This window comes from Paroedura picta, chromosome 2 (assembly GCF_049243985.1).
Source record: "Paroedura picta isolate Pp20150507F chromosome 2, Ppicta_v3.0, whole genome shotgun sequence".
Taxonomy (NCBI): Eukaryota; Metazoa; Chordata; class Lepidosauria; order Squamata; family Gekkonidae; genus Paroedura; species Paroedura picta.
Genome location: NC_135370.1, coordinates 178901555 through 178916392, shown reverse-complemented (window position 1 = coordinate 178916392; position 14838 = coordinate 178901555).

Here is a 14838-nt window from a genome sequence, read left to right as displayed (position 1 = left end):
ACAGGATCAATCCCTAGGAGGGGACGGAAAGACCTCTGCCCGAGTCCAAGGGGAACAGCTGCTGTCCACAGTGGGCAATACCGACCTTGGATTTTAACTGAGTCACGAAATAGATTTCTGCCAGATTTTGCACCATCAGCCTCGCTACTGTTTTCTAATCTCCTGACTCAGTTGTAAGGCAGCTTCCGGAGTCTCCGCTGCTCCCGCACGCCCCGGCCCCATGGCATTGTCCGCCAACAAAGTCTTTGCCTGCCGTTCACCCTCAAACCTCCGCCGCGTTACCCCTTTAATTCATTCTCCCTCGCTTTTCTCCCAGGGCTCCCCTGCACTCAAAGGCAATTAGCACACACCATCCAGCTCGGGGAGGCCTTTTTGAAAGGAGTCCAATTAATTCCAACGCCTTTTGCAGTATCTCAGGCACGAGGGACGACAGCTTGAGTTGCGACAAAACACATTTTATTTATTTATTTGTTTTAAAACCCCTCTTCGAAAAGCTGTTTTTGCTTTTTTAATTAAAGTGTGTGTGTGTGTGGGGGGGGGGGAAGCTATTATTGGCCTGTGTGTGCTTTCTTGATTATCTAAATTGGGGAAGCCCTCCTTAGACAAACCACCCACCTAGGTCCTGGGGGGGGGGGACAGATGAAGCGTCAGGGCCCTTTCGGGGGGGGGGAAAGGACATCTTCGTGCCGGTATTCATTAGCGTCCTCCCAAAATTCATATTTATGCGGCTAATTGCGGGGCTCAGCGACCGCTCTGGCATAACCACAGACGGATCAGCTAAACAAACAGAGAGGCAACCAAAACACACAGATGTGGCCCTGCCTCTGAATCTGCATGCTAATTACTGTTTGCTGGCCTCTTCATCCCCTCCCCACACACACCTCTCCAAACCCCCCCAATCCCTTTGATGACTCTGGCACAAAGAGATGCAGCAATTAACACTTTCACGGGATTTAAAGGCAGATTTCTAAAGGAGAGGATCTGTTTGTGTGTGTGTGTGTATTTAAGGGGAGGGGGGATTTGTCGATTTGCTTCCTGGAATGCTTTAGGATGCTCTGGGCTGATCCTGCGTTGAGCAGGGGGTTGGACTAGATGGCCTGTATGGCCCCTTCCAACTCTATGATTCTATGATTCTATGATTCTATGGCCTGTATGGCTCCTTCCAACTCTATGATTCTATGATTCTGATTCTGAGCAGGGGGTTGGACTAGACGGCCTGTATGGCCCCTTCCAACTCTATGATTCTGTGATTCTATGATTCTGAGCAGGGGGTTGGACTAGATGGCCTGTATGGCCCCTTCCAACTCTATGATTCTATGATTCTGATTCTGAGCAGGGGGTCGGACTAGATGGCCTGTATGGCCCCTTCCAACTCTATGATTCTATGATTCTGATTCTGAGCAGGGGGTCGGACTAGATGGCCTGTATAGCCCCTTCCAACTCTATGATTCTATGATTCTGATTCTGAGCAGGGGGTTGGACTAGATGGCCTGTATGGCCCCTTCCAACTCTATGATTCTGTGATTCTATGATTCTGAGCAGGGGGTCGGACTAGATGGCCTGTATGCCCCCTTCCAACTCTATGATTCTATGATTCTGATTCTGAGCAGGGGGTTGGACTAGACGGCCTGTATGGCCCCTTCCAACTCTATGATTCTATGATTCTGAGCAGGGGGTTGGACTAGATGGCCTGTATGCCCCCTTCCAACTCTATGATTCTATGATTCTGATTCTGAGCAGGGGGTTGGACTAGACGGCCTGTATGGCCCCTTCCAACTCTATGATTCTGTGATTCTATGATTCTGAGCAGGGGGTTGGACTAGATGGCCTGTATGCCCCCTTCCAACTCTATGATTCTATGATTCTGATTCTGAGCAGGGGGTTGGACTAGATGGCCTGCATGGCCCCTTCCAACTCTATGATTCTATGATTCTGATTCTGAGCAGGGGGTTGGACTAGATGGCCTGTATGCCCCCTTCCAACTCTATGATTCTGTGATTCTATGATTCTATGGCCTGTATGGCCCCTTCCAACTCTATGATTCTATGATTCTATGAAATTCACCTCCATGTGCAGAACAATGTCGTTTCCTTCAGGTTGCCACCCTCCAGGCGGTATCCGCGACACTAATTTAAAGATGCAGCACTGAGAGTAAATCTAGGCGTGGTGATTAAGGATGACACAAATCGCTATTAAACCACAAGGATCCAATAGGCAAGGAAGCATGCTTTAGAATCTTAGAAGCCTAGAGTGGGAAGGGGCCGTAGAGGCCATCTAGTCCAACCCCCTGCTCAGTGCAGGATCAGCCTGATGTGGCCAAACTTGGTTCTCCAGATGTCCGTGGACTACATCACAGATGTTATTGGCGGATCCTGCATTGAGCAGGGGGTTGGACTAGATGGCCTCTACGGCCCCTTCCAACTCTATGGCTCTACCCTTCAGGATAAAAGTTTGTGCCTTTCTTCAGAGGAGGAAGTATGCACTCCACCTGGATTTACGGGACAGGAGGGCAGTCCGTAGGGAAATAGATTCCCGTAATTCTGTAAGGGATCTGCTCCCGCTCTACCCGTAACAGGCAGACATGAAAAAGCCATGCCTCTATAAAAAGATACGAAATTGCAGAATGCATTATGAGTGATGTTAACGTTCAGAAGCCGAGAGCCGCGGAGAGTCTGCTCTCCGAAGAGAAGCAACAGCAGCAGCGGAACTTCGGGAGAAAATACCTCCAGCCATACAAATGGCTGCCCAATCGGACACTTTTGTGAAGGAATCCAACTTTCTCTAATTGGCAGTGCTCTGTGTGACTTGATTAATTAATCTGCATCCTCCACGGTGGTTCCCACCCTATGGGGTGGCAGGGGTCAGTAAGCCCATCCTCACAACCAACAGCCAAGAAGGTCCAGGCCACATGGCCGGTGACAGAGCGACATCACTTCCAACGTGCTCCGGAAGTGATGTCATTGTGGTGAGCCATCGCGGCGACGCTCTGGTATTTGGGCAAAAACTCTATGGTGAAAAATGGCTTCGACCATAGAGTTCTTGCCCCAATGATATCTCTCTTTTTTTGGTTCAGACATGAGGACGCACACTCAGGGTTGTACCTTGTCTCTGGATAGAACGGTGGTTCGTGATTACTTTGATTTTTGATTGCAAGCTCCACATCTGAGATGATGATTCTCTATGGTTGGGAGCTTCCCTTTTAATTTTTCTTATTATGCCACCAAACAGACCTTGTTGGTTTTCAGATGTCTGTAATCCAAACCCTGTTGCACTGTGAAGAAGAAGAAGAAGAAGAAGAAGAAGAAGAAGAAGAAGAAGAAGAAGAAGAAGAAGAAGAAGAAGAAGAAGAAGAAGAAGAAGAGTTGGTTCTTATATGCCGCTTTTCTCTACCCGAAGGAGTCTCAAAGCGGCTTCCATTCGCCTTCCCCTTCCTCTCCCCACAACAGACACCCTGTGAGGGAGAAGATGCTGAGAGAGCCCTGATATTACTGAAGAAGAAGAAGAAGAAGAAGAAGAAGAAGAAGAAGAAGAAGAAGAAGAAGAAGAAGAAGAAGAAGAAGAAGAAGAGTTGGTTCTTATATGCTGCTTTTCTCTACCTGAAGGAGCCTCAAAGTGACTTACATTCTCCTTCCCTTTCCTCTCCCCACAACAGACACCCTGTGAGGGAGGTGAGGCTGAGAGAGCCCTGAGATTCCTGCTCAGTCAGAACAGCTTTCTCAGTGCCGTGACGAGCCCAAGGTCACTCAGCTGGCTGCATGTGGGGGAGCGGGGAATCAAACCCAGCTCTCCAGATTAGAAATCCGCACTCTTAACCACTACACCAAGCTGGCTCTCTTCATACTTGGGAAAGAGACAGCCAAGGCAGCCCAGGTTGCTACGCAGAGGCAAGCAAGGGCCAACCCCCTCTGCACCTCTCTTGCCTCCCAAAACCCTACAGGGTCGCCACCCCTCAGCGGCAACTCGATGGTGCTCCCCACCCCCAACGATATCAAGGGATGCATTGGCTCCGCATCTCTGAGGAGTCATTCCTGGATTTTCTCAGTGCAGTGCATTCCAGTGTGTGTGTGTGTGCTTGAGTGTGGGAGGGGGGGAGGGTGTTGCGCTGAGAGTTTTCTCCCCGGTTCCACATCTGGTCCTCATAAAACCCCCCTGGTCTCCCGTTTCCTCCATCAGCTGCTCTCTCGTGAGAGTCCAGAAGGGCCGGGCGGGGAGGAGGAAGAGGCTAACCCGAAACCTCCTGCAATCACAGTCTGCCTTGCGAGGCGTCCTTCTTTGCATTTGCTCTTTTCCTTTTCGGCTGTTTCCCCCTGTAGGGAAAGGGGGCGCGGAGGCTAAACTCAAGACGTCCGCGGAATCCAGAAGAATGTTCCGGAGCTGCAACCCTGTTGGGGTGCCAAAAGAGTGGGTGACGCTGAGCGGCAATCTCCTGTTGAGAGCTGCAGAGAAAACACAGCCAGCTGTGGACTGGTGTGCTCCATGTTGTCAGCCCCCTCCCACCCCATAGCAATGGCAAGAGTTGTCCTTCCCCCCCAACTCCAGGTGGGGCTTGAAGATCCCCCCCAATACCTGAGGGACCACCTATCGCCCTATGCCCCCCACAGAGCCTTACGCTCTGCGGGAGAAAATTTGTTGGTGGTTCCCGGCCCGAGGGAATCACGCCTGGCCTCGATCAGGGCCAGGGCCTTTTCGGTCCTGGCCCCTGCCTGGTGGAATGAGCTCCCAGGTGAGCTGCGGGCCCTGCGGGATCTTCCATCGTTCCACAGGGCCTGCAAGACGGAGCTCTTCCGCCAGGTTTACGGTTGAGGCCAAGGCTAACATCTAGGGCCCCCCCCCCCGGGACTCGGGACTTGGGATTAGAGATGGGTACCACCAATACCCCCTCTCCACCTGCTAGTAGGGGAAAAGGGTAGTGGATTAGCCAATCTTGCCGGGTTAGCTTGCTAACTAATAATTGCTGGACTGTAGTTGTTTTAACTGGATTTTAATGGGTTTTATGGGGTTTTAGAATGTTGTAACCCGCCACGAGCCGCAAGGGAGTGGCGGGCAATAAATCGAATAATAATAATAATAATAATAATAATAATAATAATAATAATAATAATAATAATAATAATAATAATAATAATAATAATACAGCTTGTCTCCTGACGACAGTAAAAAGGTCCCCCCGGATAAAATTGCAGGCATTCCCATACAGGGGTCTGCAGACTCCCCGGGGGTCTTTAGGAGCTCTGGAGGGGGTCCACGGTTTCCCCCCTCCTGACTTAATGGATTCAGACACAAGCTGGGGAATGGGCTGTTTCCATTGCTCCCCCCCTCTTTAAATCGCCTCCTTTCTCTCCCCCACTCAGTTCTCTTTGAGCCTGCCTGTTAACCCAGGTGGTGATGTCATTTCTAGGGGGTGTGGCCAGCTGACATCACTTCCGGGGCTCCTCAAAGCCTGGGAAATTATTTCAGCGGCTCCGTCCGCAAATCTCCAGGAGTTTTGAGATCTTGATCTAGCCATCCTGTGCCCGTATTCCCCACTAGTGGTCAGGGGGGACCTGTCTACCCTATACCCCGCCCCCCCCAGGAAACAAAGAGCATTCCAAGATGTAGTCTGCACAAGGGTTTTTACCCACTCCCAGCTCTAATAAATCCCTGCTCTCTACACTGAATTCGATTTCCATTTTGATTATGGGCGCATTAAATTTTCCCTCTGCAACATGCATAATTAATCCAGAGGGACCCTGCTTTTCCCCTGTGATATCCAGAAATGGATATAACCCTCGACATTTCAAAAATCGCCATTAGCAAGACTGTAAATTTCTGCTTTTTGTGAATTAACTCCCTTCTCCATGCTCCATAGCAAAGCAGTCTTCCCTGATTGGCCAGGGCGTCAGTTCAAAGACTTCCTGGTTGCAAGGCTTCCGTTAAAGTGACTGCGCTTCAGAAGCCCTAACATCTCTCAGCAGAGATTTGCCTCTTGTTTTTCCCCCCTCCTCTGCTGTCTCCAATCCTCTCCCCACCACCACCCCCATTCAAGAAAAGAATCATAGAATCATAGAGTTGGAAGGTGCCATACAGGCCATCTAGTCCAACCCCCTGCTCAACACAGGATCCTGCTGATGCACTTGGCTCCCTTCCCTGCTCTGATCTTCCCCAATCAAGTGCAGAACACTTTTCTGTTTTAATGGGGGGGGGGGGGAAGTAGAGGAAGACCCAAGTTCAAATCAATCTGAATTCAGCAGGATCCACACTGGAAAAAAACAAAGCACTGGAAAAAAACAAAGGATTCAGATGTCTTTATACTAACGCCCGAAGCATGGGCAATAAAAAGGAAGAGCTGGAACTTCTCATGCTGATGGAAAGGTATGATCTAGTAGGCATCACAGAAACTTGGTGGAATGATTCTCATGACTGGAATGTAATGGTGGATGGATATGAACTGATCAGAAAAAACAGAATAGATCGAAGAGGTGGAGGAGTGGCACTGTATGTGAGGAAAGGGCTTACCTGTCAGGAAATTCTAGTGAAGGAGAGCATATCTACAGTGGAAAGCATCTGGGTGAAAATAAGCGAGGGGAAAACAAACAGTGTGGTGGTTGGTGTCTGCTACCGACCGCCTGACCAACGAGAGGATGTGGATGCTGCACTTTGTGAGCAGCTTGAGAAAATATCCAAACGGCAGGACCTTGTCATCATGGGTGACTTCAATTTCCCAGATGTGTGCTGGGAAACAAACTCTGCAAAGCGTCCTCAGTCATGCAAGTTTCTGACCTGCCTGGCTGACAATTTCATTTATCAAATGGTAGATGAACCCACAAGAGGTTCAGCCATACTGGACTTAATACTGACCAACAGGCAAGAGTTGGTGGATGAGGTGAAGGAGGTGGGGACCCTAGGGGGAAGTGACCATGTCCTCATAGAATTCCTTTTGAGATGGGGAGCCAAGGAAGCTTGTAGCCAGACGCGGATGTTGGATTTTCGTAGGGCAAACTTTAATAAACTCAGAGACATGATGAGTGTCATACCATGGACGAGAATGCTGGAAGGGAAGGGAGCATGTGAAGGGTGGGCGCTACTCAAACAAGAGCTATTGCATGCTCAATCAATGACTATCCCAGAAATACGAAAACACTGCAGGAGCTCTAAGAAGCCTATTTGGATGAACAGAGAACTTCAAGAGGAACTAAGAAAGAAAAGGAAAATGTTCAGGAAATGGAGGGAAGGACAGAGCTCTAAAGAAGAGTACCTACAGGTTACTAGGCACTGTAGATCAATCATCAGAAAGGCCAAAGCTGAGAGTGAGCTAAGATTGGCCAGGGAAGCCCATTGTAACAAGAAAAGATTTTTCAGTTACGTGAGGAGCAAACGTAAAGTAAAGGAGGCAATAGGCCCGCTGTTGGGTGCGGATGGACAAACTCTAACGAAAGATGCAGAGAAAGCAGAAAGGCTTAGTGCCTATTTTACATCTGTTTTTTCCCACAGGTCTAAGTGTTTAGGCACATCTAGAGATGGCTGTAGCCAAAGGATAGTGTCTGGGTGGCAGGTTAACATGGATAGAGAGGTGGTCGAGAGGCATTTAGCTGCACTGGATGAGTTCAAATCCCCTGGTCCAGATGAAATGCACCCGAGAGTACTCAAAGAACTTTCCAGAGAACTTGCACAGCCCTTGTCCATCATCTTCGGAACCTCTTTAAGGACTGGAGATGTCCCGGAGGACTGGAAAAGAGCAAACGTTATTCCGATCTTCAAAAAAGGGAGGAAGGATGACCCGGGAAACTACAGACCAGTGAGTCTGACCTCTGTTGTGGGGAAGATAATGGAGCAGATATTAAAGGGAGCGATCTGCAAACATCTGGAGGACAATTTGGTGATCCAAGGAAGTCAGCATGGATTTGTCTCCAACAGGTCCTGCCAGACCAACCTAGTTTCCTTTTTTGACCAAGTAACAGGTTTGCTGGATCGGGGAAATTTGGTTGATGTCATTTACTTGGATTTTAGTAAAGCTTTTGACAAGGTTCCCCATGATGTTCTGATGGATAAGTTGAAGGACTGCAATCTGGATTTTCAGATCGTTAGGTGGATAGGGAATTGGTTAGAGAACCGCACTCAAAGAGTTGTTGTCAATGGTGTTTCATCAGACTGGAGAGAGGTGAGTAGCGGGGTACCTCAGGGTTCGGTGCTCGGCCCGGTACTTTTTAACATATTTATTAATGATCTAGATGAGGGGGTGGAGGGACTACTCATCAAGTTTGCAGATGACACCAAATTGGGAGGACTGGCAAATACTCTGGAAGATAGAGACAGAGTTCAATGAGATCTGAACACAATGGAAAAATGGGCAAATGAGAACAAGATGCAATTTAATAAAGATAAGTGTAAAGTTCTGCATCTGGGTCAGAAAAATGAAAAGCATGCCTACTGGATGGGGGATACGCTTCTAGGTAGCACTGTGTGTGAACGAGACCTTGGGGTACTTGTGGATTGTAAACTAAACATGAGCAGGCAGTGTGATGCAGCGGTAAAAAAGGCAAATGCCATTTTGGGCTGTATCAACAGAGGCATCACATCAAAATCACAAGATGTCATAGTCCCATTGTATACGGCACTAGTCAGACCACACCTGGAGTACTGTGTGCAGTTCTGGAGGCCTCACTTCAAGAAGGACATCGATAAAATTGAAAGGGTACAGAGGAGAGCGACGAAGATGATCTGGGGCCAAGGGACCAAGCCCTATGAAGATAGGTTGAGGGACTTGGGAATGTTCAGCCTGGAGAAAAGGAGGTTGAGAGGGGACATGATAGCCCTCTTTAAGTATTTGAAAGGTTGTAACTTGGAGGAGGGCAGGATGCTGTTTCTGCTGGCTGCAGAGGAGAGGACACGCAGTAATGGGTTTAAACTTCAAGTACAACGATATAGGCTAGATATCAGGAAAAAGTTTTTCACAGTCAGAGTAGTTCAGCAGTGGAATAGACTGCCTAAGGAGGTGGTGAGCTCCCCCTCACTGGAAGTCTTCAAGCAAAGGTTGGATACACACTTTTCTTGGATGCTTTAGGATGCTTAGGGCTAATCCTGCGTTGAGCAGTGGGTTGGACTAGATGGCCTGTATGGCCCCTTCCAACTCTATGATTCTATGATTCTAAGTGCAGAATCAGCCCAGATGTACTGTTTTTAGAAGACATGCCCACTTTTTGGGGGGTCCGTTGTCTTTGGGGTTTGTTTGTTTAAAAAAATGGATGACAGTGCCCTCTTTTCAGGTGGGGAGCTGAGATTCCTCTTTTTGGGTGGGGAGTGGAGCCTGTTTTGCCCTCTAGTTCCACAGCCCCCCCCCCCCCCCGGTTCAGTTTTGCCACCAAGATGCAAAATAATCCTCATACATGTTTTTAAAGAGGGTTTCCTCTTTCATTGTTGTCAATCAGGGTTTTCTTAAGCCTGTGGACAGCTTTGCTCCTTCCTTCCCCATAGCAATGGGACAAGTCCCTATTAGGGATGCCATCCTTGAAGGTGGAACTTGGGTTCTCCCCAGAATTCCCCCAGAATCTCGAATGGCCCCAAAAGATTAGAATCAGCATGGTGTCATGGTCAAGAGCGTCAGTCTCTAATCTGGAGAGCCAGGTTTGGCTCCACCACATGCAGCCAGCTTGGTGGCCTTCAGCCAGTCACAGTTCTCTCAGAGCTGTTCTTACAGCAGTTCTCTTAGAGCTCTCTCAGCCCCACCTGCCTTGCAGAGTGTCTGTTGTGGGGAGAGAAAAGGAAGGTGATTGTGAGCCGTGGGCAGTGAAAAGCAGGGGATAAAAAACAACTCTTCTTCTGATTCACAGAATTAAACTTTTAAGCCTTACTTTGCAAAAGCCGGACCAAGAAGAAAGCTGATAGGGCAAAAACTGATTCATTTGAAAAGAACCAGTTTGGTGTAGTGGTTAGGAGTGTGGACTTCTAATCTGGCATGCCGGGTTCGATTCTGCGCTCCCCCACATGCAGCCAGCTGGGTGACCTTGGGCTAGTCACAGCACTGATAAAACTGTTCTGACCGGGCAGTGATATCAGTGCTCTCTCAGCCTCACCCACCCCACAGGGTGTCTGTTGTGGGGAGAGGAAAGGGAAGGCGACTGTAAGCCGCTTTGAGCCTCCTTCAGGTAGGGAAAAGCGGCATATAAGAACCAACTCTTCTTCTTCTTCATTGGAGAAGTGTTCCAATACTACTGAGGCCCACTAAAATAGACAAATCACTGCGTTCTAGATAAAACCAAGCCTGAATTCTAGCCACGAAAAGCAGTAAACAGAGGCCAGCGTCCTTTGAGCAAGACTCCCTGGAAGGAGTTGGTAATTATAGGGACATTCAGAAGCAGCAGGAATTGAGGGAGACCCAAGAGGAGATGGATCGAAGGCACACAGGGAGCCACGGCCTTCAAGCCTTCAGGCCCTGAGCAAGGCCGCTCCTGACGTGACGCTCCCAAGGTCATCCCGTCACAGGGTCCCTGTAAGTCGGAAGCTGCTTGGTGGCGCATGAGGCGCACACATTTGCTTATCGAGAGCCTTGAGCGTGTGGCTGCCAACAACGGTACTACAAGGCAGAGGACAACTCTGCCGATCGCTCTGTCGTCTCAGATGACAAGCAACGAAAGGGAGCAGGATGGAGAGGCAGGGGCTGGAGGGCTGGGGGAGGAAGAGGCATGTTTTCAAATGGGAGAATTCCCACAGAGCTTTCTTCTTTTTCTTGTCTTCATCGTCCACGTCTGTGACCTCTTTTTCTTATGGCCACCGGGAGGATGGCAGCGCTATGGAGAAAGGAAGGGTATGGCGTTTGGGATAAATCGAATCTTGCCTAATAGTTCAGGGGTATTTTCCAAACCCAAAGGTTCGGGGTTGGACTAGATGACCTTGGAGGTTCCTTCCAACTCTGTGGTTCTACGATTCAAAACTGACAGCCGCAGCCACCCCAGTCTCAAAATGTTGGATTTCAACTGCAGATTGCAGAGATCATACCTCCTGGGGAAAACAGCTGGTTTGAGAGGTTGGATTCTCTGCTGTTGTTACCCCCAGATGTTTTGGATACTAGCTCTGGGCTGGGAGGTATTTTGCGATTTGGGGGGTGGAGCCTGAGGAGAGTGGGAATTTGGGGAGGGGAGGGACTTGATACAATGCCTAGAGTCCCCGTCCAAAGCAGCCTATTGGTCATCTGCAGATCAGTTGTAATAGAAGAGCAGAAGTTTTATACTCTGCTTTTCACCACCCGAAGGAGTCCCAAATACCTTTCCCCTCCTTGCCCCACAACAGACACCCTGTGAGGCAGGCAAGGTAGGTGGGGCTGAGAGAGCTCTGCAAGAACAGCTTGAGGAGAAATGTGGCTGACCCAAGGTCACCCAGCTGGCTGCCCGTGGAGGAGGAAGAATGGGAAAGTAAACCCAGATCTCCAGATTAGAGTCTGCTGCTCTTAATCATAACACCATGCTGGCAATCTCCAGCTATCACCAGGAGATTGGCTACCCTAATTTCTGGGGTCCTTCCTGACAGTTCTTCTAATACCAGCCACCCACCTACCTCTTAACAGGGTCAACCGGCAGTGTAAGACCTTTCATAGCTTCACTGATAGAATCACAGAATCACATAATCATAAAGCTGGAAGGGGCCATACAGGCCATCTAGTCCAACCCCCTGCTCAACGCAGGATCAGCCCTAAGCATCCTAAAGCATCCAAGAAAAGTGTGCATCCAACCTTTGCTTGAAGACTGCCAGTGAGGGGGAGCTCACCACCTCCTTAGGCAGCCTATTCCACTGCTGAACTACTCTGACTGTGAAAACATTTTCACTGATATCTAGCCTATATCATTGTACTTGTAGTTTAAACCCATTACTGCGTGTCCTCTCCTCTGCAGCCAACAGAAACAGCATCCTGCCCTCCTCCAAGTGACAACCTTTCAAATACTTAAAGAGGGCTATCATGTCCCCTCTCAACCTCCTTTTCTCCAGGCTGAACATTCCCAAGTCCCTCAACCTATCTTCATAGGGCTTGGTCCCTTGGCCCCAGATCATCTTCGTCGCTCTCCTCTGTACCCTTTCAATTTTATCTACGTCCTTCTTGAAGTGAGGCCTCCAGAACTGCACACAGTACTCCAGGTGTGGTCTGACCAGTGCCGTATACAATGGGACTATGACATCTTGTGATTTTGATGTGATGCCCCTGTTGATACAGCCCAAAATGGCATTTGTCTTTTTTACCGCTGCATCACACTGCCTGCTCATGTTTAGTTTACAATCCACAAGTACCCCAAGGTTTCGTTCACACACAGTGTTACCTAGAAGCGTATCCCCCATCCAGTAGGCATGCTTTTCATTTTTCTGACCCAGATGCAGAACTTTATACTTATCTTTATTAAATTGCATCTTGTTCTCCTTTGCCCATTTTTCCATTGTGTTCAGATCTTGTTGAACTCTGTCTCTATCTTCCGGAGTATTTGCCAGTCCTCCCAATTTGGTGTCATCTGCAAACTTGATGAGTAGTCCCTCCACCCCCTCATCTAGATCATTAATAAATATGTTAAAAAGTACCGGGCCGAGCCCCGAGCCCTGAGGTACCCCGCTACTCACCTCCCTCCAGTCTGATGAAACACCATTGACAACAAAACAGGGCTTCCTGCATTCATGTGCGGCCACTCATGAGCACAGTTTAGAGGGAATACAGGTCCTTTTCCCAAGCTGCAATTCCAGATCTCCTAGGAATTAGCCAACACACGCTTGTGTGGTGTAACAGAGCTCTCATCTGGAGCCATGGGTTTGATTCCCCACCCCTCCACATACAGCCAGCTGGGTGACCTTGGGTTGGTCACAGTCCTCTTAACGCTATTCTTGTAGATCAGTTCTCCCAGAGCTCTCTCATCCCCAACTCAGCTCTTCTTCTATAATCTATTTTTGAGAGCCAGCTTGGTATAGTGGTTAAAGAGCGGTGGTTTCTAAGCTGGAGAAGCAGGTTTGATTCCCAACTTCTCCTCCACATACAGCCAGCTGGCTGACCTTGGGCTTGTCACAGTTCTCTCAGAGCTCTCTTGGCCCCTCCTAGGGTGCCTGTTGTGAGGAGAGGAAGGGCAGGTGTTTGTGAGCCGCTTTGAGCCTCCTTTGGGTAGTAAAAAGTGGGGTCAAACCCCTCAGCTCTTCTGTAACCTGTTTTTGAGGGCCAGCTTGGTATAGCCATGAGCCAGAATTTCTGAGCATGGCAGTATATAAATCAATACATTAAAATATTGGTTAAACAGTGGTGGTCTCTAATCTGGAGAACCGGGTTTGATTCCCAGCGTCTCCTCCACATACAGCCAGCTGGGTGACCGTGGGCCGGTCACAGTTCTCTCAGAGCTCTCTCGGCCCCACCTACCTCCCAGAGTGCCTGATGTGGGGAGACGAAGGGAACTGCACCTGTAGGCCCATTTGAAGCAGGGGTAGTCAAACTGCGTCCCTCCAGATGTCCATGGACTACAATTCCCATGAGCCCCTGCCAGCATTCGCTGGCAGGGGCTCATGGGAATTGTAGTCCATGGACATCTGGAGGGACGCAGTTTGACTACCCCTGATTTGAGGTATAAAACCCAGCTCTTCTCCTTCTTCCCCCACAGTCCCTCTCATTCCCCTTGCCCTCCTCAATTCCTCTTATTCCTCATTTCCCGTCACCGCATTCCCTTGGAAACCTCCTTGCCAAGGCCGGCCCGTAATTAACTTACAGACCGCATCACATTTGCTTCGTGGGTCTGCCTTCCAGCACGGGGGGGGGGGGCGGCCTTGGAAGCGGGCGCTTTGATCCCAGCGCTCTGCAATTTGGGAGAGCCCCCTGTTCAAAGGACTTTCCCTGCCACGCCCTCCGTCACCTCCTGGGGGGCCGTCCCCCGGGAAACAGCTCTCCCCAGCAGCCTTTGTCATGAGATGGCCACAGCCATGCAACCTGGGTCCAGTCGCTTGGCCTCAACCTACCTCACAGGGTGGTTGTGCAGTTTAAACAGAGGGAGCTCCTTGACTGAGGACACACTTTGGCAGGGGCCACTTGGCTTCACATGCATGGATTTCTGGGGCCTGGAGGGACACCACTGTGCTTGGGAGAAGGTTGCCAGCTCCAGGCGGGAGAATTCCTGGAGATTTGGGGGAGGCACCTCAGTAGAGCACACTGCCAGCGTCAAATGGCTTTCTCTGTTACAAAGTGCTGTAAGAGTCACCTCGGATTTCCACAAGTCGGGGTCTCCCGAGGAATCCTGAGCAGGTCCAATTGGAAATCCCACGGCATCTTTCCAAAAATCTCCTCCGTTCTCAACCAGGGCTCTGTGAAGGGCCCTGGACGGGTCTCCGGAATAAGTGGGAGTTAATTCTCCCTCCCTCCCTCCCTCCCTCCATCCGTCCGTCATCGACCTACCTGCCTACCTACCTACCTGCCTGCCTGCCTGCCTGCCTATCTGCCTGCCTGCCTACCCATCTGTCTGTCTGTCTGTCTGCCTGCCTGCCTGCCTACCCATCTGTCTGTCTGTCTGTCTGTCTGTCTGTCTGCCTGCCTACCCATCTATCTATCTATCTATCTATCTATCTATCTATCTATCTATCTATCTATCTATCTATCTATCTATCTATCTGTCTGTCTGTCTGTCTGTCTGTCTGTCTGTCTGTCTGTCTGTCTGTCTGTCTGTCTGTCTGTCTGTCTGTCTGTCTGCCTGCCTACCCATCTATCTATCTATCTATCTATCTATCTATCTATCTATCTATCTATCTATCTATCTGTCTGTCTGTCTGTCTGTCTGTCTGTCTGTCTGTCTGTCTGTCTGTCTGTCTGTCTGTCTGCCTGCCTACCCATCTATCTATCTATCTATCTATCTATCTATCTAT